Source organism: Schistocerca serialis, chromosome 2, assembly GCF_023864345.2.
Source record: "Schistocerca serialis cubense isolate TAMUIC-IGC-003099 chromosome 2, iqSchSeri2.2, whole genome shotgun sequence".
Lineage (NCBI taxonomy): Eukaryota > Metazoa > Arthropoda > Insecta > Orthoptera > Acrididae > Schistocerca > Schistocerca serialis.
In genome coordinates this window covers 875,285,038-875,310,788 of record NC_064639.1, presented here as the reverse complement: position 1 = coordinate 875,310,788, position 25,751 = coordinate 875,285,038, and the positions used below count along the sequence as shown (strand labels likewise).

The following is a 25,751-nucleotide window of genomic DNA, read 5'->3' as shown; positions in this document are numbered from 1 at the left end:
TGGGGCGTGAGGTCTCCACAGTACATCGATGTTGTCGCCAGTGGTCGGCGAAAGGTGCACGTGCCCGTCGACCTGGGACCGGACCGCAGCGACGCACGTATGCACGCCAAGACCGTAGGATCCTACGCAGTGCCGTAGGGGACCGCACCGCCACTTCCCAGCAAATTAGGGATACTGTTGCTCCTGGGGTATCGGCGAGGACCATTCGCAACCGTCTCCATGAAGCTGGGCTACGGTCCCGCACACCGTTAGGCCGTCTTCCGCTCACGCCCCAACATCGTGCAGCCCGCCTCCAGTGGTGTCGCGACAGGCGTGAATGGAGGGACGAATGGAGACGTGTAGTCTTCAGCGATGAGAGTCGCTTCTGCCTTGGTGCCAATGATGGTCGTATGCGTGTTTGGCGCCGTGCAGGTGAGCGCCACAATCAGGACTGCATACGACCGAGGCACACAGGGCCAACACCCGGGATCATGGTGTGGGGAGCGATCTCCTACACTGGCCGTACACCACTGGTGATCGTCGAGGGGACACTGAATAGTGCACGGTACATCCAAACCGTCATCGAACCCATCGTTCTACCATTCCTAGACCGGCAAGGGAACTTGCTGTTCCAACAGGACAATGCACGTCCGCATGTATCCCGTGCCACCCAACGTGCTCTAGAAGGTGTAAGTCAACTACCCTGGCCAGCAAGATCTCCGGATCTGTCCCCCATTGAGCATGTTTGGGACTGGATGAAGCGTCGTCTCACGCGGTCTGCACGTCCAGCACGAACGCTGGTCCAACTGAGGCGCCAGGTGGAAATGGCATGGCAAGCCGTTCCACAGGACTACATCCAGCATCTCTACGATCGTCTCCATGGGAGAATAGCAGCCTGCATTGCTGCGAAAGTTTGATATACACTGTACTAGTGCCGACATTGTGCATGCTCTGTTGCCTGTGTCTATGTGCCTGTGGTTCTGTCAGTGTGATCATGTGATGTATCTGACCCCAGGAATGTGTCAATAAAGTTTCCCCTTCCTGGGACAATGAATTCACGGTGTTCTTATCTCAATTTCCAGGAGTGTAGTTGGATCAATTGCAATTGCTATTTCGTGGTACTTTGGAGTGTAGTGGTTCTTCGTATATGTGTTATAAGAGATCGCGTTTGGACCGATTTTAACACAGTTACTGCCAATGTAAATTGTTCATTGTGTTTTATTCAGCATTGATCTGAAGGTTATAATAAAATTGTGATTCAGTAGAGCCTTTACTTTCAGTAGTTGATCCTGAATTCACACTTTCGCTTTATTTTATTTTTGTGTATGTATTTGATGTCATTGAACACCCTAAGTGTTCGTGATCGTTCATGTTGGGAAGTAAAAATAGGTGATTATCGTCAACACTACCACTGCAGATTAATTAGGGGTGACAGGGCCACTTTTAAATCTAACGTTATCCATTTTTGCGTACAGTTCCATTACCAATTTCTCTGTAAGTTGTTTGTCAGGGGCGAACACACGCACAAATCGGACAAGCAACGGGTGGGGTGTTACACCATTTGTCAATAAAGACTTTTTTATGCACGTAATTTTAGAGTAATTGTGCAAGTAATCTTCGTATATATCGTCTCTTGCTTTCTTCAGTTGCGCAACGATGGCATCCTTTTGAAAATCCGTCGGCACTTCTCTGTTTCGTAAATTTATTTCATAAACTTGAAACGCAATTAACTGAAAGCCATTTACCTATAATGGTTTTTTTAAAATGTTACTTGGTGTTGGGAAATTTCGATTACAAGCTTCTAGGACTTGTAGAGGGGAACGAGTACATAATGCGAGGGTTGGAACTTTAATAGCGGCAACTATTTATTTACAGCTCGTACAAAATAGATACGTGTTTCAAAGTTTTACTGACCTTCAAAGTAGTCACCAACATTTTGTATAACCCGTTTCCAGCGATGTGGAAGTCGTAGGATACTCTTAGCAGTGCCAGCTGTGTTGACAGTTCGAGCGGCGCGGTCTGTTGCCTGACGAAATTATAGCAGTTCTGAAGGGACTACCGTGAAGTGAAGTGTTTCCTTCGGTTTAGAAATCGAGTTGAACTGACGAGGGCTTAAGTCAGGGGAGTGCAGTAGGTGGTATATCACTTAGCAGCACCATCATTCAAACAAATCAGTAACAGCTTGCACTGTACGTGCTTGAGCATTGTCCTGCAAAATGATGGTCAGGTCTTGCAGAAAGTGTCATCACTTCTGTCTCTATGCTGTTCATTTTTGGAACAGAACCTACGACCAGCTTAGAGACAGAAGTGATGACACTTTCTGCAGGATCTGACCATTATTTTGTAGGACAATACTCAAGCATGTATAGTGCAAGCTGTCACTGATTTGTTTGACTGATAGGGCTGCTAAGTGCTATACCACGTACTGCATTCCCCTGACTTAAGCTCTCGTGAGTTCAACTCGATTTCCAAAGTGAAGGAAACATTCACGGCATTCACTTCAGAACTGCTACAAATTCGTCGGCAATAGACCGCGCTGCTCGAACTGCCAACACAACTGGCACTGCTAAGAGTATCCTACGACTTCCACATTTCTGGCAAAGGGTTATACACACTGCTGGTGACTACTTTGAAGGTCAGTAAAACTTTGAAACAAGTATCTATTTTGTACGAGCTGTAAATAAATAGTTGCCACTACAAAAGTTCCAACCCTCCTATTGTGAATAGGAAACCATGCCAGGCAACGTACCGTTTCCTTTCTACGACTTCAGTTCAGATGTTTAACTCATCCACTTCTGCTCGAGGAGCCGAATCAGGCGTGACGCAGTACAATTATTAGATAACAATCTGAAAGGAACCGTAACGAAACATCCATTTAGCACTTAAGCACATTTCTTTCTATTAACCGTTAAATATTATGTTTTTACATTAGTCCAAAACAAAAAAGAACCCAGCATAGTGTACATACAGAAAGTAATGTTTAAATGTTAATAAAGACAGGTGTTCAATGGCTCTAAGCACTATGGGACTTAACACTGAGGTCGTCAGACCCCTAGACTTAGAACTACTTCAACCTAACTAATAACCTAAGGACATCACATCCATGCCCGAGGCAGGATTCGAACCTGCGACCGCATTTGCAGCAGCGCGCTGCCGGACTAAAGCGCCTAGAACCGCTCGGCCACAACTGCCGGCCAGACAGGTGTATTTAACCGCTAAATGGATGTTTCGTTACGTTTCCTTTCGAATTGGTATCTAATAACTGTACTCTGTCACGCCGAATTCAATTCCTCAAGCAGAAGTGGACGAGTTAAACATCTGAACTGAAGCCGTCGTAGAACAAAAACGGCCAGGTCCCGGACCTGAGTTCCTGTTCAAGATATTACGTACTCGCTCCTCTCTACAAGTCCAGAAGTTCGTAACAGGAATTCCCGAACACGCTATATAGTTATACTGTACATAGTTGCGGTCTATTCCATAACTGCGTTTACGTGTGAACACATCGAAAGCGACTCGTTCCGTGGTGGTGACACAATTTGACGAACACATGTCGTGCACGTTATGACTGCGCCGCTGTCAGATTCGGTCAGATCGGATCCAAACAGCGGCTATCGCGGGTGCTGCCGAGTTCTGCTGACAGGCGCTTACATTCACCGGGGCTGTGTTTAAGCGTTCGCTCTGTGACAACACAACGCTGCTCGGCGCTGCAGAGCGCAGGGCTAGTACCGCATTCCGCGCGATACTCTGGGGACGGAAGTGTTTGTGTGCGCAGCTGGAATTTATTGATTTTATCGCTAAGAGGTTTACACAGTCCGGTGGACGCTGGAACTTTCCGACAACACTGCGCGATGCAGGTCGTTAAAAGGACCGCGTGTTATAGTTTTCCGTCGACCGAAAATATAGTGCACTATTAACGCTGTCTTATCTAAGGAAAATTTTTCACACTCTCCCCTGAGTGTTAATATGTGTTTCGGTAGGAAAGTTTTTACGTAATATACAGAGGGGGCTGGCACGCTCGTGAGAGACTGGACGCGCATCCGGGAGAACGATGGTCCAAATCCCCGTCCGGCCATGCGGATTTAACTTTATCTTTGTTTCCATAAATCGCTTACGGGAATTTACTGAATGGTTTCTCTGTGAAGGACACGGCTGGTTTCTTTCTCCAACGCTAACTTTCGTTCCTAATGATCTGGCTTTGACAGGACCTTAAATCCTAATCTTCCTTCTTCAGCAATAGCAAAAATGTTTATTTTTTGCGCATAAATAGCCGGTGAGGTGAGTTACGGCTGTATTTTGCCATTAGTGATAAAACACTGGAAATATTTATGACCTAAAATATCTAGGAATAACCGTTCGGAACCCCGATCTAAGCCGCACGCTGCAGTCATGGACTGTGCGGCTGGTCCCGGAGGAGGTTCGAGACGTCCCTTGGGCATGGGCATGGGTGTTTGTGTTTGTCCTTAGGATAATTTAGGTTAAGTAGTGTGTAAGCTTAGGGACTGATGACCTTAGCAGTTAAGTCCCATAAGATTTCACACACATTTGGCTCTATTGAGTTGAACATTCTATCACATACAAAACAAAAAGCTCCTTCGTTTAGTGCAAGAAGAGGCAGCTCCACCCACTAGTTTCAGAGAAATCCAACTGTTAGAGCTGCCTGTACTCCCGAGTTTGCATGAAAACAGAGGCATCTCCGGGAGCTGCCTCGTTCTTCCCCCAAACAATAGCAGGAAGGAGGTTGTGTTACGTCTTGTTCAGCAGACCGGTGAAAACATCGCGCGTTTCATGTCACTGAAGTAGACCAGAGATTTATTTTCCACTTTGTTGACACGTTGAAGAATTTTTTTTGGAAAAAACTCATTATCGAACAAGAAAAGGGGAAAATATTTAATCACTAAGTACAAAATATTTCTCTATGAACAGCCGTACATCGTAAAGGGATTATTCAATGCAGTGCGACCGTAGGGATGGCTGTATTCGATAATGTGCAGATTTGCCACCAAGGACCTGCGAGTCTCATAACAATGGACTACCTTCATCAAGCTTATGATTGTCTCCTCCCGCTTAAAGGCCAAAAGTTTAAAGATGTCAAAGAGCTGGCCAGAAAGTATGTTGGGCAAAATGAAATGTGGTTTTACGACCAGTTGACGTCAGACGGTTCAAATGATCCTGAGGTGACTGAAGGGGAGCTAGAAGACTGAAGAAGAACTGTAGAATTAATGTATTATGCCAATAATGTTGTTCTTTCTTTATTAATAAATGTTTTTTAAACTGAAATATGGTTAATTATGAAGAAAATGGTCCTACAAAGAGTTTCTCATTCACTTTGGAGCAAAACGGAGGCAGCTCCAAAATTCAAAACTCTATTGCACGTACCTGAGTGCATGCATTTGCGTGTATTCTCGTCGGTAGTATTAGATACCCCATAGCCTAAAACAAGGCTGACAACTTTTTCGTTTTGGTGAAAACTGAATTTTTAAAACTTCTTTTTTTTTTAATTTGCCACAAACGGGAAAAAGTGGAGCTGCCTCCTCCTTGCACCAAACCCTTCAATTGCAGATTCATGCAGGAATTTTAATTGTGCAGTCACTCCATTCCCGAGTGGGAGTGGAGTAATTAACACATGTAACGAGTGTGTTGCGTGAGAACAGACCAGTTTCCACAGCAGGAGGCGCGGCCGTCGCTCACTTTCCCGTGCGATGGCAGCTCACGGATGTGCGCGCTACGTCCTTCTGTCCGCGCGTCACGCACATCACATCCGTTACCTTAAGTCCCGGTGCGTCCCATTGCCGGTACAACTGTCAGCCGCCAGCTACGCAGAAACACGTAGATACTCCATTATCAAAGGCAGTACCCGTTCTGATGGTTCTGTACTAGAATGTGGAAGAGACCCGCGTTAAGTCCAAACACATCAGTTGTAATGAGGCTTGATACTTTAGTGTCAAATCGGTACAAGATACTTCGTGTCGGAGAAGGTGCGGCACGTGTGTCCAGTTTCGCCCTCGGACGCGCCGTTCCATTGTCCGCTGCGTCCACCACTGTCGGCGCGCCTCTCCGCTGCCGCGTCCAGGGAAGTCGCAGCAGTACTCGACCGGCCGGCAGTCCGTGGCGCTGCAGGAACCGTCCCACTCTCTCCGTGTGAATACTGGCAAACATTTTTTGACCAGAGGTGTGTGACGTGGACGTACCGTCTCGCAAGGACGAGCGGACAACGCGTGTGGCATCTAGGTTGCTGTGGGTCCATTCGTTTCCTGCAATGCATTGAGTGTGGTCACCACGAACCCATCGATTCCGTATTCGCAATTCAGTTGCGAGACCAGATAAAACGCGATCAGCGTTATCGCAGGACGATAAACTGCGGTGCTATTAGGCCACGGACCTGCCGCTGTCGAACCGCGACACGTTGTGCTAGAGTGGCAGACGTTTCTCTTCCTCACCCAAGACAAAAGACGACCTAAAATCTACATCTACACAGATACTCCGCAAGCCACCGTTCGGTGTGTGGCGCGGGGTATCCTGAGACACTGTCATTTCCCTTCCTGTTCCACTCGCAAATAGAGCGAGGGAAAAACGAACGTCTCTTTCTCTCCGTATGACCCCTAATTTCTCGTATCTTATCTTCGTGATCCTCACGCAAGTGTCTGGTGGTGTCACTAGAATTGTTCGGTAACCAGCTTCAAATGCCGGTTCTCTAAATTTTTTCAGTAGTGTTTCTCGAAAAGAACGTCGCCTTCCCTTCAGATATTAACAGGGGAGTCTCATACGCGATTTTTGAATGAAAAATACAATACGTAATCTTTTCATATGTACAGAATGCTGCGCTGTATGCTGATTATTTACATGCCTTCATGATGGTGCAATTTTAATGGTCAGCAGAGTATTAAATATCTCACGCCGAAAATTCAGTATTCGCGTAGTTTCTTATGGTTGCGGTCTGATGCGATAATCGTCAACCCGTTTCCTCACTGGCACATCATTTTTCATACTCATAGAGCTTCGCTAAGACTAGTGATAGAGCGAGCGTTTATTGACATAAATAAATAAATAAATATCCTATCTTCGGTAGATATGGCTTTGCCATATTGAGTTCCGTGTAAGATGAGGCTTAAAGTTCAGATACTTCACAATACACGAACGTGGACAGGAGAGAGATAGGGTATAATTTGTATGAAGAGGTTAGCTCTACACACGAAAAGTTTATATGAGAGAAAACTGTTACTCAATATCTACACCAGCTTGACTATCTTTGTGCGCATTTTTGACGATTAGAACAACTGTACAATGTCAGTTAAAAATTGGTAGCGATAATAATAGCGACTTAAAAAGATCAAAATTTATCTGCATTGTGTGCCTTATCATGCAAACAACTATGACTGTGCGATTTATAATATTTACGCAACAATATCGTTCGCCTGAGGTACACATGTGTATCAGACTTTTCTTAGTCGATTATAATCTTTTTTCATATTATATTTTGCTATAGACGTTCAAGACTATTGCCGCTGCCATAATATATACTTTAGAACAAAAAAAAGACGTACCACAAATGAATTATCCGTATGGGGCGGAAATTGGTACATCTGATCGACAATGGTTACAATTTCAGAAAAACTGGATTTTTTAGCAGGAGAAAGAGCTTCACAATCTGTGCAACTCAATAACGCGTTGCTCCAACTGTGGCCCTTATACAAGCAGTTACTCGGCGTGGCATTGATTGCTAGAGTTGTTGGATATCTTCCTCAGGGATATGGTGCCAATTTCTGTCCAATCAGTGAGTTTGATCAAAATCCGAGCTGGTTGGAGGGTCCTGCCCATAATGCTCCAAACGTTCTCCGTTATGGAGAGATCCGGCGACCTTGCTGGCTAAGGTACGCTTTGGCAAGCTCGGAGACAAGCAGTAGAAACTCTCGGCGTGTGCGGGCGGGTGTTATCAAATGGTTCAAATGGCTCTGAGCACTATGGGACTCAACTGCTGAGGTCATTAGTCCCCTAGAACTTAGAACTAGTTAAACCTAACTAACCTAAGGACATCACAAACATCCATGCCCGAGGCAGGATTCGAACCTGCGACCGTAGCGGTCTTGCGGTTCCAGACTGCAGCGCCTTTAACCGCACGGCGCGGGTGTTATCTTGCTGAAATGTAAGCTGAGGAAGGCGTGCAATGAAGGGCAACAAAACGAGGCGTAGAATATCTTTAATGTACTGTGCTCTAAGGGTGCCATGCATTGCAACTAATGGGATCCTGCTATGAAAAGGAATGGCACCCAAGAATCTCACTCCTGGTTGTCGAGCCGTATGGCAGGCGACAGTCAGTTTCGTACCCCACTTCTGTCCACGACCTCTTCGATCTGAAATCTCACTCACTCGAGTAGAATTGTCTTCAGTGTCGACTCCCGCTTCGAAATGAGTCCCGGTGACGAGCAAAGACGTGACTGGACACGCCCCAGACAGGGGTGGGATACCAACCTGTCTGTCTGACGGCCGGCATACGGCCCGACAACCAGCAGCAATGGTATGGGGCGCGTCTTCCTTTCATGTCAGGACACCTTTGGTTGTCATCTATGGCATTCTCACAGCACAGCGGAACGTTAACGATATTCTACGCCTCGTTTTGTTGCCTTTCATGTCAACCATCGTGGGCTTACATTTCAGCAAGATAATACCCGCCCGCACACGGCGAGAGTTTCTGCTGCTTCTATCCATTCTTGCCAAACTCTACCTTGGGTAACAAGGTCGCCGGATCTCTCCGTAATTGAGAACGTTTGGAGCATTATGGGCAGGACTCTCCATCCCAGCTCGGAACTTTGACGATTTAAGGGGAGGTTTTTTATCTTTGGCCCGAGAAAAGCATGTTCTATGAGAATTTTTTTCTCAGGATTTGCTACAGATATCAATGCAAAATTTGGTCAAAATTTTTATTGATATTTCCTCTACAAACTGTAATTTTTTCGACCGGAAATGTCGAAGAGCAAAGGCGGAAGTGTAGACCTCTACGCGCGGTAGTCACAGGTCAGCTGGCCCGTCTGAAATCAAAATTCAGTTGACGTTAGCGAAGTATATAAGATTGTTTAGGAGTTGTACCTCGCTTAAGTTATTTGGACCATAGGAAACAAAATAGCGGCCATTTGAAAAAAATAGGGTTTTTTCATCGATTTTTCGACTTTGTCGGCCAAGTAAAAATATTTATAGTTGACGGATCGGAATAAAAGTGGTACAACTCCTAGACAATTTAGTTAGCTTAGTCGGGAACAAAGAATCATGCCAATCGTTTCAGTAGATTTGAAGTTACCATACTGCGTGGTAAAAAAATGTCATTTCGAGAAAACGCATTTGAAGTTTTGACTACTACAAGTAGCAATATTATGCAACTTACGTTCAATCTGTCACAGACAGCAAAGGACTTGGAAGAGCAGTTGAACGGAATGGACAGTGTCTTGAAATGAGGGTATAAGATGAACATCAGCAAAAGCAAAACGAGGATAATGGAATGTAGTCGAATTAAGTCGGGTGATGCTGAGGGAATTGGATTAGGAAATGAAACACTTAAAGTAGTAAAGGAGTTTTGTTATTTGGGGAACAAAATAACTGATGATGGTCGAAGTAGAGAGGATATAAAATGTAGACTGGCAATGGCAAGGAAAGCGTTTCTGAAGAAGAGAAATTTGTTAACATCGAGTATAGATTTAAGTGTCAGGAAGTCGTTTCTGAAAGTATTTGTATGGAGTCATGTATGAAAGTGAAACGTGGAAAATAAATAGCTTTGACAAGAAGAGAATAGAAGCTTTCGAAATGTGGTGCTACAGAAGAATGCTGAAGATTATATGGGTAGATCACATAACTAATGGGGAGGTATTGCATAGAATTGGGGAGAAGAGGAGCTTGTGGCACAACTTGACTAGAAGAAGGGATCGGTTGGTAGGACATGTTCTCAGACATTGAGGGACCACCAATTTAGTATTGGAGGGCAGCGTGGAGGGTAAAAATCGTAGAGGGAGACCACGAGATGAATACACTAAGCAAATTCAGAAGGATGTAGGCTGCAGTAGGTACTGGGAGATGAAGAAGCTCGCACAGGATAGAGTAGCATGGAGAGCTGCATCAAACCAGTCTTAGAACTGAAGACCACCACAACAACAACAACAACAACGTTCAATCTGCTCTTCCGGGTCCATAAACTAGTCCTTCCTCTTCCTCATAGATGGCGTTCTGCTCGATCTGGGCCATCTTGCGCTGTTCCAGAGCCGCTCGTACAGCCGATGACAAGCGGCTTTCGGCCGCTTGAATCCGGTGGTCGTCCGAATGCTTGGTGAGCTGCGTCGAATAGAGTCCCAGGGTGACGTACATCGTTGTCATGCTCTTCAGAATTGCTGAATACCCTTCGTTGAAGCTGCTCGCTGCCAGGAAAGTCGCAATCTCCACAGTCTTCGCACCAGAATTCAAATGCTTGGGAGCTAACTTCCAAACGCACGCGTTCAAACTTTCACTTGAATTTTGTGTGTTTCCTCCCAAGCACCGGTACAATAACTCGTTCTCCGAAAGGGCCTCGTAGATTGGATGAATCACTTTTTGAACTTCTTTGGAGAGCGGCTGGTCATGTTGATATTCGTCTAGATGTCTGGTAGCCTCTGCAATGCGCCACTTGCACCAACTAGTTTCCACAGCCCGACAATTTTGGTGTTGTGGGTGGTCATCCGTCGAACACTTGTGGAAAGACGTTGCCCAGATGCCTTCTTCATTGGAATGTCGTCGGATTGCCAAGCCGTAATACGTCGTAAGCTCCTTGATTACTTTATCAGTTTTAGTCATGGGCAAGCACATAGAATATTCTCTGCCTGTACATCACATCTGCCGATTATCATCCCATTCGTATAATTCCTTCGTAGTGCATTGGTGTTTTTTTTAAGAATGTATTTCATCCAACTTGGCGGTGTTACATTACAGTTTTTGTACTCGAAATAAATGTCTGAGGCGCGAATCATGTCCATAATTTACATACACACAGACTGTGTATTCCAGGAAATATCGGTCTCACGGGATTACCAGTGTTCAACAGGCACACAGCTCTGATGTTGCTGGCTGACTGCGCAGGAACTTAGCGAATTGCCATTGAAAAGTCATCTGAAGAGTCCATCCCACTCTGCACGCTACAGAAGAGGTCAGGTGGACGCGAGATGACTTTGATTGTAGAGCTGCAGCTGGTGACGCTCCAACCAACTGCGATACAACGCTGAACTCGTGGTTCGCTCCATTGAGACCGCGGTCCATTTACTAACAGGTCGTCGCCGAAACTCGGTTGGCATTTCCTTATCCGGTGTCACTGATGTACACTGAACGCTACAACCGCAGTAACGCTTCGACAATAAATGCCAGAGGAGCCGAGCGAGACTGCTACAGCGCAGCCGGTGTTGGCACCGCTGCCGAACAGTAGCCGTAACCACCAGTATGCTGGAAATGTGAAGCCCATTATGCCACTGGTAATTCCTGCTGCGAATCACGTGCTCCGATTGATTTCGTGCTCGACAGGGAGTTGTCAGTTTACCGTATAAGAACGTTACCGAGCGAGGTAGCGCTGATGAGGCTGGACTATACACGCCTTCGGGACGGTGGCTCGAACAGCCGTACGATAATCCACATTTAGATTTTCCGTGGTTTGCATAAATCACTTAAGGCAAATGTTGGAATGGCTCCTTTGCAAAGGGCGAAGTCAACTTTCTTCCCCACATTTCCACAATCCAGGCTTATGCTCCCTCGTCGACAGGTTTTTTGATCTTAATAATATTAGTGCAGATAGTGAACACTCTGTGTTTTGGGAATGATGCTGGTAATAAGACATCCGTCTTTGATAAATATATTGCTTTGGAACTACAACCAGTAAACCGAACTGTGATACTGCGCAACTTGCTAAGAGAGTAGCATGAAGCCTTGAGGACCGTGCGTTCTGTTGAATCCAAATACTGCTGACGTGCCGAAGACGACTGTACTGAAAGTTTGTGGTTTTTTGACTGCCTACGTTGAGATATTTTGTAGTCTAATTTCCCCGAAGTAATTTAGAGAAACCATGAAAATCTAAACAGGCTTTGTGGTTGATTTGAAACCACTCTCATCACCGATAACAACTTCTTGCTTGGTATGGTACTCAAAGTAAGAGCGTCGGCAAATTATAATGCCTCATCCGGGAAGAATGCCGTTGTTACTTTCATTTCAAGAATCTATGATTAATATTTTCTTGTGTACAACAATAAATAGCTATAAATATTAGGTACGTGTGGTATGAACTGTTCCATTAATATCTGCTTTTCTCTATACAGGTAAGCATCCTGACGTTAACACGCAGATATCCGCAGCTGCATGTAAGTATGTACAAACTTACAGCATGTAAGTAACAGATGGTCCGCTTTATATCGCCACTAAAGCATTGTACTTCTTTTTATGGGGTATTATGAATCATTACAGTGGAACATCCTGAATTCCGTAAAGAAGTTTACCTAGTCATAGCATGGAGGGTAAAAAGTCAGAAGCCGCATGAAGTAGCCTGGTTTTTTCACAGGCATCTGGACTGTCCTTCATTTGTTTCGCATACAGCTAGTTACACATCGTCCCACCACACACTGACCGACCGACGTGGTACATAGTTCAAGACGCTGGAGTCGCATTCGGGAGGATGGCGGGTTCAAATCCCCGACAGTACAGCCAGGTTTACCTTAAGGCAGTGCCAAGTTGGTCCCTTCGGTTGCGTCAGTGATTCACAACCTGGGGCCATTTACCCTCTGAGGGTTGATTTGTAATTTTCTGAGGGGTCAAAACAATAGGGTTGATAAGTTGATTACGTAAGTTGCCAATAATTGCATTTTTTTCAAATACTAGCATTAATTTGTGGCGTAATGTGGTATATACTACAGCTTGTGCCGTGCATATATGACAGTAAAATTGAGACGTGTAGGTCATATAGGCTTAGATATCTAATGAAAATACCTTGTGCGAGTTGTAGGTAGCTGCCAAAATAGAACATAAATGGCTTCTTTATTCCCTTCGTAAAACTAAACGAACCAATAGACAGCAGTAAGTACGTAATGACTACTAAGCTGTTGTAGGACCTACACTTTATTGAAAATAATAATAACAATAATAATAATAATAGTGGCAGCGGTGAGGCACAAAGCATGGGAGCTTGGTCTCTTCACATTTCTGCCATTTCGGAAATCAGGAGTCCAGCAATCAAGTGATGTACAAACAGCAGGCCTAAGTACAGTGCACGCATTTTACTTGGATTGATTTTAAATGAGAGGGCAGAGAATGGATCACACAGGTGTCGCAGGGAAGAAAGGTGGTGCAGAGGAAGCATGCTTTGTGACAAGTGTCACTCCTCAATGTGGATAGTTAGCTTTCCTTTCTGAAAAGCAGTTCCAGGTAACGCTCGTGATGAACTGAAAATTGCTTTATCATTCTTTTAAAAAATGTTCTCAGTAATAAACAGCAACAACTCACTGATTGAATCATTATTCATGTTTAATGAAACACCTGTGAAAACTAAGTATGATTTATCTTCCGTCAGTTTAAAAATGCAAGTACCCGCCAGGGTTGCCGAGAGCGCTAACGCGCTGCTTCCTGGACTCGGGTAGGCGCGCCGGCCCAGGATCGAATCCGCCCGGCAGATTAACGACGAGGGCCGGTGTGCTGGCCAGCCTGGATGTGGTTTTCAGGTGGTTTTCCACATCCCCCTAGGTGAATACCAGGCTGGTCCTCACGTTCCACCTCAGTTACACGCGTCACAGACATTTGAAACACGTTAGCACTATCTCACGATTTACGATAGACGCAGACAGTTGGGGTAAACTGATTCCGTCCCTGGGGGTACGGGGTGGCGGCAGGAAGGGCATCCGGCCATGCCTAACACTTAACATTGTCAAATCCGTTGTAACCACGCCGACCCTGCGATCGCTGCGGGACTCAAGCGTAAGCGATAGATGGAGAATTTAAAAATGCAAGTCTTCAAGGACAATTCATTTTCATTCTAAAGTTAAGTTAGACAGTAATGTTGATATGGTAGGAGGAGTGGTGGGGGCGGGGGGCTTTACTAGGTAATATCTGGCTGCATTCAAGGGTAACGATCTCAGAAAGGTTTTTTGACCACTGGGTTACATGGACTTTGCGACTGTGGCCTTTCCTGCCCTATTGTACGTGCAACAGGTACCAAAGCACTTTTGACCAACCAGCTCTGCACCGTGGGGTTTCTGACCAGAGCGTCCCAACACTGCCAGTTATTCCGCAACAGCGGATGTGTTATCACAATCAGGGAATGCCGGCAGCCTTCATTTCGGTATAGCTTTGTTGTCCTAAGATACTAGAGTTCTATACACTCCAACAGAAATAATTACTACAATGAAAGAGAAGTCGTGTCTTCTCGACGTTGGTCATCGCTAGCGGGTGCACAGAAAATATGACGACGGTACGAAGTGGCTGTGTGCGAATTCCGAACGGAGTAAGTGCTGAGACCGTTTGAAAATTGCAAACGGCAGCGTCATAACTGAGCAGCGACATTCTTGCCCTCCTGACGAAACGCGTGTAGATTAAAAAACGAATGCATAACTGCAGGAAAAGAGTCTGCGGAAAAAAGACAGTTCCAGTTCTCCAATGTTTCAGAGAAGAATTCTAAAATTTGAAAGATAAAGGTTTAGATTTCGTCGCAAATATGCCGAATTATGAAAACTGCAAGACTAGATTGTGTAAAGAAAGAATAGGAGCACTTGGGACGAGCTGGAACCCTCGCACTGGGTCGGAGATTCAACTGAACGAAGACATTTTGAAATTACGAGAAGGTAACAGTTTTTTGTAAATTGACGATAGGTCTATTCGTGACAAAAAAGCCCGTTTTTTGGTCGAGAAGAAGCGGAGAAAATTCTGTGTGAATATGGAACTGTTCTTGTGGACAGAACATTTCACGGTTGTTCGAAACAATTCAAACAACTGTGCAGAATACGTGTCGAGATCGGAAGCACAGCCGCGCGGGGTAGCCGCGCTATCTGAGGCGTCTTGTCACGGTCCGTGCGGCTGCCCCCCGTCGGAGGTCGAGGTTCGAGTCCTCCCTCGGGCATGGATGTGTGCGTTGTCCATAGCGTAAGTTAGTTTAAGTTAGATTAAGTAGTGTGTAGACTCAATGACCGGTGACCTCTGCAGTTTGGTCCCATAAGACCTTACCACAAATTTCCAAATTTCGGAAGCACAGAAGAGGAGACGAAAGTATTTCCTCTTTTGTTTGCTATGCTCCCAGACAAAATTCAGAATGCCGGTCAAAGATTATTTTTTTTTATTAGAAAATAAGATGCATGGGTTGATAACCGAAAGCTGGGCGTTAGACTTCGGAATGGCTGTAGTCTTTATTTAAAGCTGTAAAAACAGTGTTCCCCGAAATAACCCTTCCCAGTTGCAGTTTTCACTTACAACCACTGTCCATCGAAGAAAATACGAGACCTGGTATGAACAGAAGAATGTGGGATAACAAGAAGTCCGATAGGTTTGCCGCATGTGCGCTGCCGCGCCACATCTTTCAGTAAACAGTATTGATGAAGCGTGGACGGTAATAATGGAGCAAATTCCCAGTGGAGAAAAGGTCTCGCAATTTGCAGACTTTATGCTCAATCAGTGGATGGAAAATATCGGTATACTAGTTGAAATATGGAATGTTTTTAACCAGCGGCACAGCACCACGGACGATGCTGAAGCTGGCCGCAGGAAATGCTGTATTTGAAATTTAAAAAAGTTAAGAAAAAGGTACATAAATCTCGACAAAAGGTTAAAAGACATTATAAAACTATGTAAGGTCTCTGGGGATTCTCTTTGACTTGCTTACATAGTTTGAGGAGCCTAGACCCCAATGTTTTCGCTCTTTACCTGTTGTCATATTTCTCTGATGATAAGGACGTACTGATGGCCCCCATTGTTTAGTCCCTTGAACACGTAATCATCAAACCTTGGGGGATTTAAGGTGACGTCTAAAATCTGTCTTTCTTACAAAAATTGAACGAGAAACTAAAAGTGATCAAATAAAGACAAAAGTGTAATCATTTGCTGCTGTAATGTTGCGTAAAGAAGAAAAAATAAAAGTAAATAAATATAAAAATTTTCACTTGCCTATCTAGTATGTGCATAGCCATGCCTAAGACAGGATACAATAAGAAGGGATGTTTTCATTACTGAAATGGTCGGAAGATCCACAGCTGAAATAACTGTGGTCTGAAACAGATTATTAACATCATGGGTCGCAAAGTCCACGGTCAGAAAGTCAGCGGCACGGTTCCTATGGAAAACCCAGGGCCGATTTTCTTCCACATCCCTATACCATCCTAGCTGATGGTACGTCCTTAATCACCTCCTCGCCGAGGGGTCGTGAAGTCCGAATCATCCTCCTGCCTTCCCACCTTGTACTGCTACGTAACGTGACGTCTACGTATCCCACCTAACGCACAGCCACATACCACTAACGGAACAGCTGCCGTACTTTCTACTCTGACCCATAGACGTCAACATGCAATTATCACTCTTTAAGTCACACTGCTATTCATCCCCGTAAGAGTGGATGAAGACCAGGCATAAACTGTTGCTGGCAGTATGTCACGATGTCGACTGGGTCAGTAGTCCAGATTTTTTTCCAGAAAAATGGAATTATCAGTCCGCCAGGACACCTGGTAATGAACTAAGTATCAATCGGACCATCCAGATTGAGTTGTCTTCTGTTTCACCACCACGGGATACCCGAAACGAGTTTCGTGGCCTTAACTTTTCGACAGAGGCAGAGGAGCAATGAACTCCACATCGGGACGCCGTGCTTTTGTCGTAAGGAATGTAGGCAGTGCCCAAAACGTTTGGCTGCGGCGCTATTTGTTTGGATTTTGTCCGGGAATCTTGCCAGCCATGCGGCGTGCACGCGGCCGGTATTTTCGGATGCTTCAGGGAGGAAAGTAAACGAAGTAGCCGCCTCCCCACCTGATGAGTCTCTCTCATGTACAACCATTAGCATACGTAGGTGGAGCGTGAGTCTTTTCTGACAGTACTTACAGACATACGGAGTGAGCAAAAAGAAAAGAAAAGAGAATTACTTATCTCCCCTCCACATAGTAAACGTACTTCGTAAGTCTTTTGTCAAAAGTATGTATAGGGGCCGATCTAAAAGCTTCTGTTTGAGGCCTTTGCTGAAACGTATCGCGACTGCGATGCAGGTGTGTAAGCACCAACGTGTAGGTAAGGGATTTGGGTGGCATTTGTGTCTTTCCTACTTGCGTGCGGCAAATGTGTAAACGAGAACTATGGTGGCGTTATTACCATATGCGGCCAAAAATGGTTCAAATGGCTCTGAGCACTATGGACTTAACATCTGGGGGTCATCAGTCCCCTAGAACTTAGAACTACTTAAACCTAACTAACCCAAAACCGGCCGGGGTGGCTGAGCGGTTCTAGGCGCTGCAATCTGGAGCCGCGCGCCCGCTACGGTCGCAGATTCGAATCCTGCCTCGGGCATGGATGTGTGTGATGTCCTTAGGTTAGTTAGGTTTAAGTAGTTCTAAGTTCTAGGGGACTGATGACCTCAGAAGTTAAGTCCCCTAGTGCTAAGAGCCATTTGAACCATTTTTAACCAACCTAAGGATATCAAACACATCCATGCCCGAGGCAGGATTCGAACCTGCGACCGTGATGATCGCGCGGGTCCAGACTGAAGCGCCTAGAACCGCTCGGCCACAGCGGCCGACATGCACAGATGCATTATCTTGCTGTAACGTTAGTCTTTCGTCCAATAGGTCTTTATATATTATAGTCAGTTCTGCCTCTAGCATCTCAGTCTACATATCAGAATTCATTCTAATGTTCAGCCAAGCAATACGTGGCTTACCTTTAGGGCAGAAAGCTCCCCAAATCGTAACACTTTCACCAGCAAAATGTCTGCTCATTATTACCCGCTCATCTGTTCTCAGCTCACGCCTGTAATACTGATATCCATCCGGCCATTTAAATTATTCTCATCACTGAAGATCGCTTTATCCCATTCTGAAGTCCATGACATACGTTTTTCAACAAACTCCAATCTAGCCTATTTGTGTTTGGGTGTTAGCGGAGGTGTCTGCAGTGGTTTTTTGAATGCAAGATGTTTTCATTTGCCAAATTTTTCGTACACATCTGGAAGTTACTCGCAACTGTTAATGAGTGACAGGCTGAGAATAATAACGGTTTGTGGCCATCGATTTCCACAAAAGTAACCGTTTAGATGCCACAAATAATTCTCTGCTTTGCCCGTACTTTCCGTTCTGTCCATATTGTGGGCCCAATCTAACGAAATTATCAATTAATGCGTTTGAACGGTTCGTCTTCTTGGCGATTTGACGATCAGAGTGGCCCACTTTCTTGTATGCACAGAGTTTTGCTTTCTCATCACAGGATAACTTTTCCGCGTGATATTGTTAAATCGAAGTTTAAGTACACAACACGCGCCGTCAATAATTGTGTCTTTTTTCCTATCTGCGCGAAAGGCAATTATGCACACGTTAACACCGCAGAGAGCCTTTTACCAAGTTCCATCCTCTGCCACCTGAACCGCTGATGTCTAGCTATCAAATGCGATACCATTTGACTGCATTGCTGGTATAGTGGATCTCATACTATTGCACATACACCGTGCACAGGTGTTCCGACAGAAAATGTTAATTTTACTACAACTATCCATGACTATATACTGATTTCTACTACTGTATTATTTCAGATTTGTAGACAGTTCTCCTTATAGGATGAATTGATGCCGCGCGGAGTGTCCGCGTGATTTGAGGCGTTATGTCACGGACTGCACGGCCCCTCCCGTCGGAGGTTCGAGTCCTCCCTCGGGCATGGGTGTGTGAGTTGTTCTCAGCATAAGTTAGTTTAAGTAGTGTGAAAGTCTAGGGACTGATGACCTAAGCAGTTTTTTCCCTTAGGAATTCACACACATTTGAACATTTGATGAATTTTTGCATTGTGCCTGTAAAGAAAATTTTAGTCCAGTTGTAAGCATGATTAAATATTATGTACGGTTCTATTTTCTCTATTTGACATGTATGTGGTACTGAATCAAAAGCATTTCGAAAATCTAAAAACGCCGAATGGACTGTGAAGAGTGCGAGATAAATTTCGCAATATCGACGTTTCTGGAAACGATGCTGATGTACATATAAAGCTTAACTCTAAAGTTTAGTATGATTAAATACGTGATAAAACTGATATGTTTTCTTTTGTTGGTTCATACCTTGCAAGACTTTAGGTTTAACGAAGTTGATTTGGACTTTGTTTTGTAGGTCGCGGCGAGAATATACAAATGCTTTAAATTTTCAATGCTATCTCTGATATCTGCTGATCGAAGTAGCACACATTGAAGAGATCCTTATGCAGATGCTTTTATCTTGTGGACATTTGTCTGCAGGCTTCGGTAAATATGACAGACTCGTTACTGTCCCAGTTGAAAGTTATAACGTGCTGCCTCTCAGAACGTCGTTATCGCGAAGATTATCGATTATCGAGTTTCGGACCAGTGGGACTAGTTTAAAGAGTGCACTCGGACATGGGCGGCACAGTTCTCGCTATGCTCGTGCTTACTGTGCTGTACTGTACTATACTGTACTGTTCTGTGCTGTCGACGGAGCTCGCGGCGTGTGAAAACTGAAAGTGGCTGCGGATCTCTGCTTTCACGGCAGCCGATGTACCGCAAAGTGTGGACGCGCCATCCGCTTCGGCCGCAACCGCGTGTGAATCCGTAAGCTAACTGTGACGACGGTCTGCTCTCGGTTATTGCTTACTGCATGTGACAAAGGACTCAGGCAAAACATAGTGAGCAGCAGTGCTTAAAATCGTGAGCACTTAACAGGTATACCTATTAATCTCATCGTTTTAACCTAGATTTTTGTTTATTTACAAACGTGTAACATGATAATGTACAAAACTAATGTTTCTGTGCTTGCTGCGGAGTGGCCACGCAAACAAACCCGTATACTCCGCACCAAGAGAAGGGGGTCAGTTGTTAGAGCACTGTACTCTTAAGCTGTAAGACCAGTGGTCAAGAGACCGATGACCTCGCTGTTTGGCCTCTTCCACCAAATCAACCCAACCAACCAGTGGTCAAATGCTGGCATGGCCACTTTGACCGAGGGTGTTCGCGATTTCGCCCAAATCACTTGAGGTCGAAGATGGCAGATGCAGATCGAAGCAAGGGAAAACATCACTTGGACTGATGGGTCGCGGCACGCACCAGTACCGCAGGAAATGGCATCTCTGACTCGTCAAAAGGACTCGGCTTAGACAGGTGATACAGGTAGTCTGGCGTATTGGAGGATTACTTGGGGCGAAATGTGGCGTCTGGTATCGTATGTAATGAGCGAAATATGTAGGAATGCAGTCTCTGAACTTGTGCATCTGGCGTCAAACAGGCGAGCTGTACCAAGGAGCCCCCTTCCCCCTCCCCCCCCCCCCCCCGCCCCTACACACACAAAAATAAACCGTTGTCCCAAATGTCAATTGAGCTCAGTGTTATTAAACACATCTGGGAGATCCCACTGAGTCAGATATTCGACTCTTGGTTCCACCTCCTACCAATCTTTATCTGTGTGTCCGCCTCCTTAACCGAGGTCGCTAAAGCACGCCTGTGCGGTAACGCTCGTCTCTAAGGCAACTGCTTTTGATGCTTACGGTAGAAAAATTTTCAACACAACTGTTTGTCTTAGCTAGGGGTGGAGGGGCGGTGGCTTAAGCCTCTGATCGCCAGACTCAGAGCCAATGTCGTGGATAAAATTCCAGACCCATGCGCAATGCCCCTGGAGTGGGGGGCATATGACACTGCTGATGTAGATGGTGATATCCGTCATAGGGGGCGTTAAGCTCATAAGCCGTATCGGGGGGGGGGGGGGGGGGCATCGAATTTTACCTACTCCCGCCCCTAATCATCGATAACTCAGTCAAGGCATCAGGCTATACGTACATCCATTAGGGTCACCTACATTCAACAAATTCGCATACCTCTGTATGTCCATCTTTTTGGCAATGGTTGCGGGGCTCGGCTGCTCGGTAGAGGCCCCTGACCGATTTGTAGGAATAATCTAGCACGTTTGTGGTCAAAACAGGGGCCAGAAATACTGGTATTAGTAGATATCTACTTGTTGCAGTGACCACTCCAGCTATCACAGGCAGTAGACACAGCTCTCAGACATTTTAGCGAAATTAGTGTGACAACCCCACAGCTGACACGACAAATTAACGCGTCAAACAAATGATGACAAAACAAAAAACGCCATGATCAGACATCTTCAAGGCTGTAGGGCAGCAGCAGCATCTAACGCCAGCTGACAATGGAATGTTGTCCAGAGCGCAGCTCGGAATAAACGAGTCCGGTTTCTTACACTACCGCTACATATCGTGTGCTGGCAGTTCTGTCCAGACGTACTGCGGTACGTGCCTCATACGGGGTGGAGAATGTGCTACACTGCCTTTGTTTCAAGGCGTACCTCGAGATTGCTGGCTAGGTTTTTCTTACCTCGAAATTTAGATCCGCGTTATAGAACAAATGGTTCGAAGAAATTAGTATAAATACATCGCCTCGGTGCCAACTCGAATAATAACGTTCAGAAAATCGATTACATATACATTTCGACAAATTTTTCACTTTGGGCAAGGGTTTACATGTCGATTTTCCATGAATATATTACTGTAGATTAGGTTCGCTTAGTTTCATTTGTATACAGATGGCGCGACGTGAACTTTTTTTCCACGTAGCGGGAAAAATATAACCGTATAGATAATACCTTTAGATTTATCCGCAAATATCGTTGTATAACTCCTTTTTCAGAATGTCCTGTCGTAATGGAGATTGGCGTATATTACACGCCTGTAAATGTGTGCAGTGTAACATTTCGTAAGTGAAGAGGTGGTGATGGAGGAGGAGGAGGAGGAGGAAAAAGAAAAAGAAGAAGAAGAAGAAGTCGTTTATTTGGTAAGAGGACTGGACTTGCGTTGGTGGTACCAGTTTCAAATACTCGCCCAACTGTACAGGTCAGGTTTTCCTAAATCAATTAGAACGAATATCTGGATGATACCTTTGAAAAGGACACTGAAGGTTGCAAAACACAGTATTTATCTTGTAAAACATGTATATGTGCAAATGCAGAAAAAAAGAGTGCGAAAAACAAAGAAGGTAACATGTTTCTGCGCCATCATTACCCAATACGAGCTTGTGCACTCTCTGCAAAAATATTATCGTCGATTGAACTTTAAACCCTGGTCTTCCTGTTTTAGTTCTTCAGACTCCACATTGAAACTGGAGTTACTTTCCTCATCACTGCTTGTAGTTTTGGAGCTTGATGATATCGGAGCAGCTGGTAGTAGTTAACAAGGCCTTATGAGTTTTGATACCTTTTGCAACTTACGCGAGGTGAATTTTGCAGCATAGACATGAATCAACACAAAATATATATCGCGAATGCTCACGGACAAAAAGGTGCGAATTCGTTCCAAGAATAAGGTCTAATAACATTTAAACGTGTTATAATGTGTTATGTCGACAGTTAATAAAGCAGTAACAAAATGGCTCTGAGCACTATGCGACTTAACTTCTGAGGTCATCAGTCGCCTAGAACTTAGAACTAATTAAACCTAACTAACCTAAGGACATCACACACATCCACGCCCGAGGCAGGATTCGAACCTGCGACCGTAGCAGTCCCGCGGTTCAGGACTGAGCGCCTAGAACCGAAAGCAGTAACATCTCATTATACTTGACGGTAGTATCTGTTCCCGAAAGAACAGTTACCGTTGATGACCATGCAGCTTTGCTAGAAATGAAATGATAATTAAATAGACACCCTAGCTGCAAACAGGCGTTGATGTACTTCATTGGGGACATGTTGAAAATGTGTCCCCGGACCTGGACTCGAACCCGGGATCTCCTGCTCACATGGCAGACGCTCTATCCATCTGAGCCACCGAGGGCACAGACGATAGCGCGACTGCAGGGACTTATACCTTGCACGCTCCCCGTGAGACCCACATTCCCAACATGTCCACACCACTACATTCGTAGTGCGCCTAATAGATGTTTGCCCATCGTACTCATTACTCGTGGCAGATTAATCTACCACGGTCGGGGCACACATTTTCAACATGTCCCCAATGAAGCACATCAACGCCTGTTTGCAGTTAGGGTGTCCATTTAATTATCATTTAATAACATCTCATATTCGTTTTCTTCGAAACTTAATTTATCGCACAATTCGAGTCAAATGTAATGTGGAAAAGGAGCCGCAGGTATTTATGCTTAGGAAATGTATTCGCAGTTGCGATTATGAGCCACCTCCTGCCATATAATAGAATGATGACAATGAAAATTTTTGTCCGACCGTACTCGAACCCAGGTTTACCACCTTACGAGATCGGTCGCCTTAAACGCCCATTTGAGCGTGAATCACAGCGAGACCCAAACTTCCTCAGGTCGTCGTTGCTGTGTCTCAACCTGCACCCTCACGTCCACGAAGAACATATTTATTGAGAACCAAGGACTAGCTATTGGAGAATAAATCGAAGTAACAGTGCCTGTGTTATGCAAGCATGTCCGAAATAATGTTGCAATGTACTGCTTAGTAACACAGGCATTGCCATTTCGTGTTTACGTTCGGGTCAAAAAGTTTGAAAACGACTGTTCTGAGGTAAATCGTAGGATCCATACTGGCTCGCCTATTCATGCATTCCTCTGGAACCCAGACTGATCTTCCTTGATTACGGCTTCTACCAGCCACTCCACTGTTCTGTAAATCATTCGAAGTAGCTATAAATATCATGTCCGTTCGTAAAACTTGCACCACCCCCTTCCCCCCATTCCCGCCTGTGCTGTCAAGAGAGTTCATTTCTCCACTGGGGGGTCTCTATAATGCGTGCGGTATAATTATCCGGGTAATCAGTATTGACTTTCCAATGCCAGTGAGTCAGGACAGAAGGCCGTGGGCGAGGCTGGCGTGTCCTTGAGTGGAACGCGGCCCAGTTGGCTCGTCCCGCTGTCGCGGGCTGCCCTGCTGTGGTCTGGTACTACCGTAGCTACTGTACTGTACTGTACTGTACTGTGCAGTACTGTCCGCAGTCTGTGCCCGCCACGGTCGGCCACCGCCGCTGACCCATTGTGCCGGATGCCCCCTCAGGCGTGACCGCTCGCTGCCCACGCCGGCTGTTCACCAGGCGTAGCCACACTGTTCCCTCTGCGCGGCTGGAAGCTCTGCAACAAACCCATTAAAAGCGTGCCGTTCCAGAGTCATTGTCCTAAGCACGGACGTTACCACTGTAACCGCATTACTGGTGGAATTAAACAAAGAAACATAGCACCAGGTTTGCTGGATCGTGTAGCAATAATACAGGCTGTTTATAAATGAATATCGGGGTTTTAACGCTTTATAGTATTTATTATATTAAACTTACAGTTATAAATGATACGTCAAATGAAAGAGCAACTCAAACAGTTTTACCAAGAACCTTATAAATGTTCAATGTGAGCACTGTTTTTAACACGTTCAATGTGAGCACCATTTTTCACACGGCACAGATCAAGTGTATAGCCGAGTTCTTCCCAAACATTGATAAGTGTGTCTTCAGTGATTGTAGCAACAGCTGCTTCAATCCGATTTCCTAATTCAGGGAGGTCTGCTGGTAGCGGAGACACATAAACACGATCCTTGATGAAGCCCGAAAGGAAAAAATCGCATGGCGTTAGGTCGGGTGAACGTGGAGGCCATGCAAAGCAAGCCCTATTATTGGGCCCCTTGCGGCCTATCCAGCTCAATGACAGGGCTTGCTTTGCATGGCCTCCACGTTCACCAGGCCTAACGCCATGCGATTTTTTCCTTCATCAAGGACCGTGTGTACGTGCCTCCGCTACCAGCAGACCTCCCTGAATTAAGAAACCGGATTGAAGCAGCTGTTGCTACAATAACTGAAGACACGCTTATCAACGTTTGGGAAGAACTCGGCTATAGACTTGATCTGTGCCATGTGACAAATGGTGCTCACATTGAACATTTATAAGGTTCTTGGTAAAACTGTTTGAGTTGCTCTTTCACATGACACATCATTTATAACTGTAAGTTTAATGTAATAAATGTGATAAAGCGTTAAAACCCCGGTATTCATTCATAAACACCCTGTATTTTCAGAGGTGAGAACTGTGTCCTGAACTGAAGCTCCAACCCAGCAGCAAGAAACCCGTGTTGGGAAAACAGGAACACATGTCCAAATCGTCCACAGGAGTCTACAAGGTTGTGGGAGTGTCAATAGGGGACCACTTGCCCCGCCTCGAATCTGGGGCGCATACTTTCTATTTGTTACAGAATCCTCTCACGTTTCTAACTGTGATTGCGGTTGTACTAAAAGGAAGATCTAGCATTGCCCAGTGCGATTGGTAGGATTGTAGCTTTAGCAATTGCTGCGTAACGTTGGTCTGTTTGGTTGTCAGACTGTTCACGGGAACTGTGCCTTTTCCTTGTCCCGGCAGTGGATTCAGTGCAACCCTACGGTCAAGGAGGATGTGAAGATTTGTTCAACACTGTCAAAATACATAGAATCCGCAATCTGCTCTCTCTCTCTCTCTCTCTCTCTCTCTTCCTCGTATTGCTCGCTGATTTCGGCGCCTGTTCCCAGCAAAAAAAAAAAAAAAAAAAAAATGGCTGCACTTTACCTGCCCAGCATACAGTTCCCATAGTGACACAAACCCCCCCCCCCCCCCCCCCCGACTTCGC

General features: G+C 45.2%; 1 protein-coding gene across 1 annotated transcript in view; it reads left to right on the top strand.

The window, feature by feature from the left end:
- Window positions 1-25,751, top strand: part of LOC126458199 (NAD kinase-like) — a 517,930-nt gene that overhangs the window by 127,385 nt on the left and 364,794 nt on the right. The gene's annotated exons all lie outside the window — the stretch shown is intronic.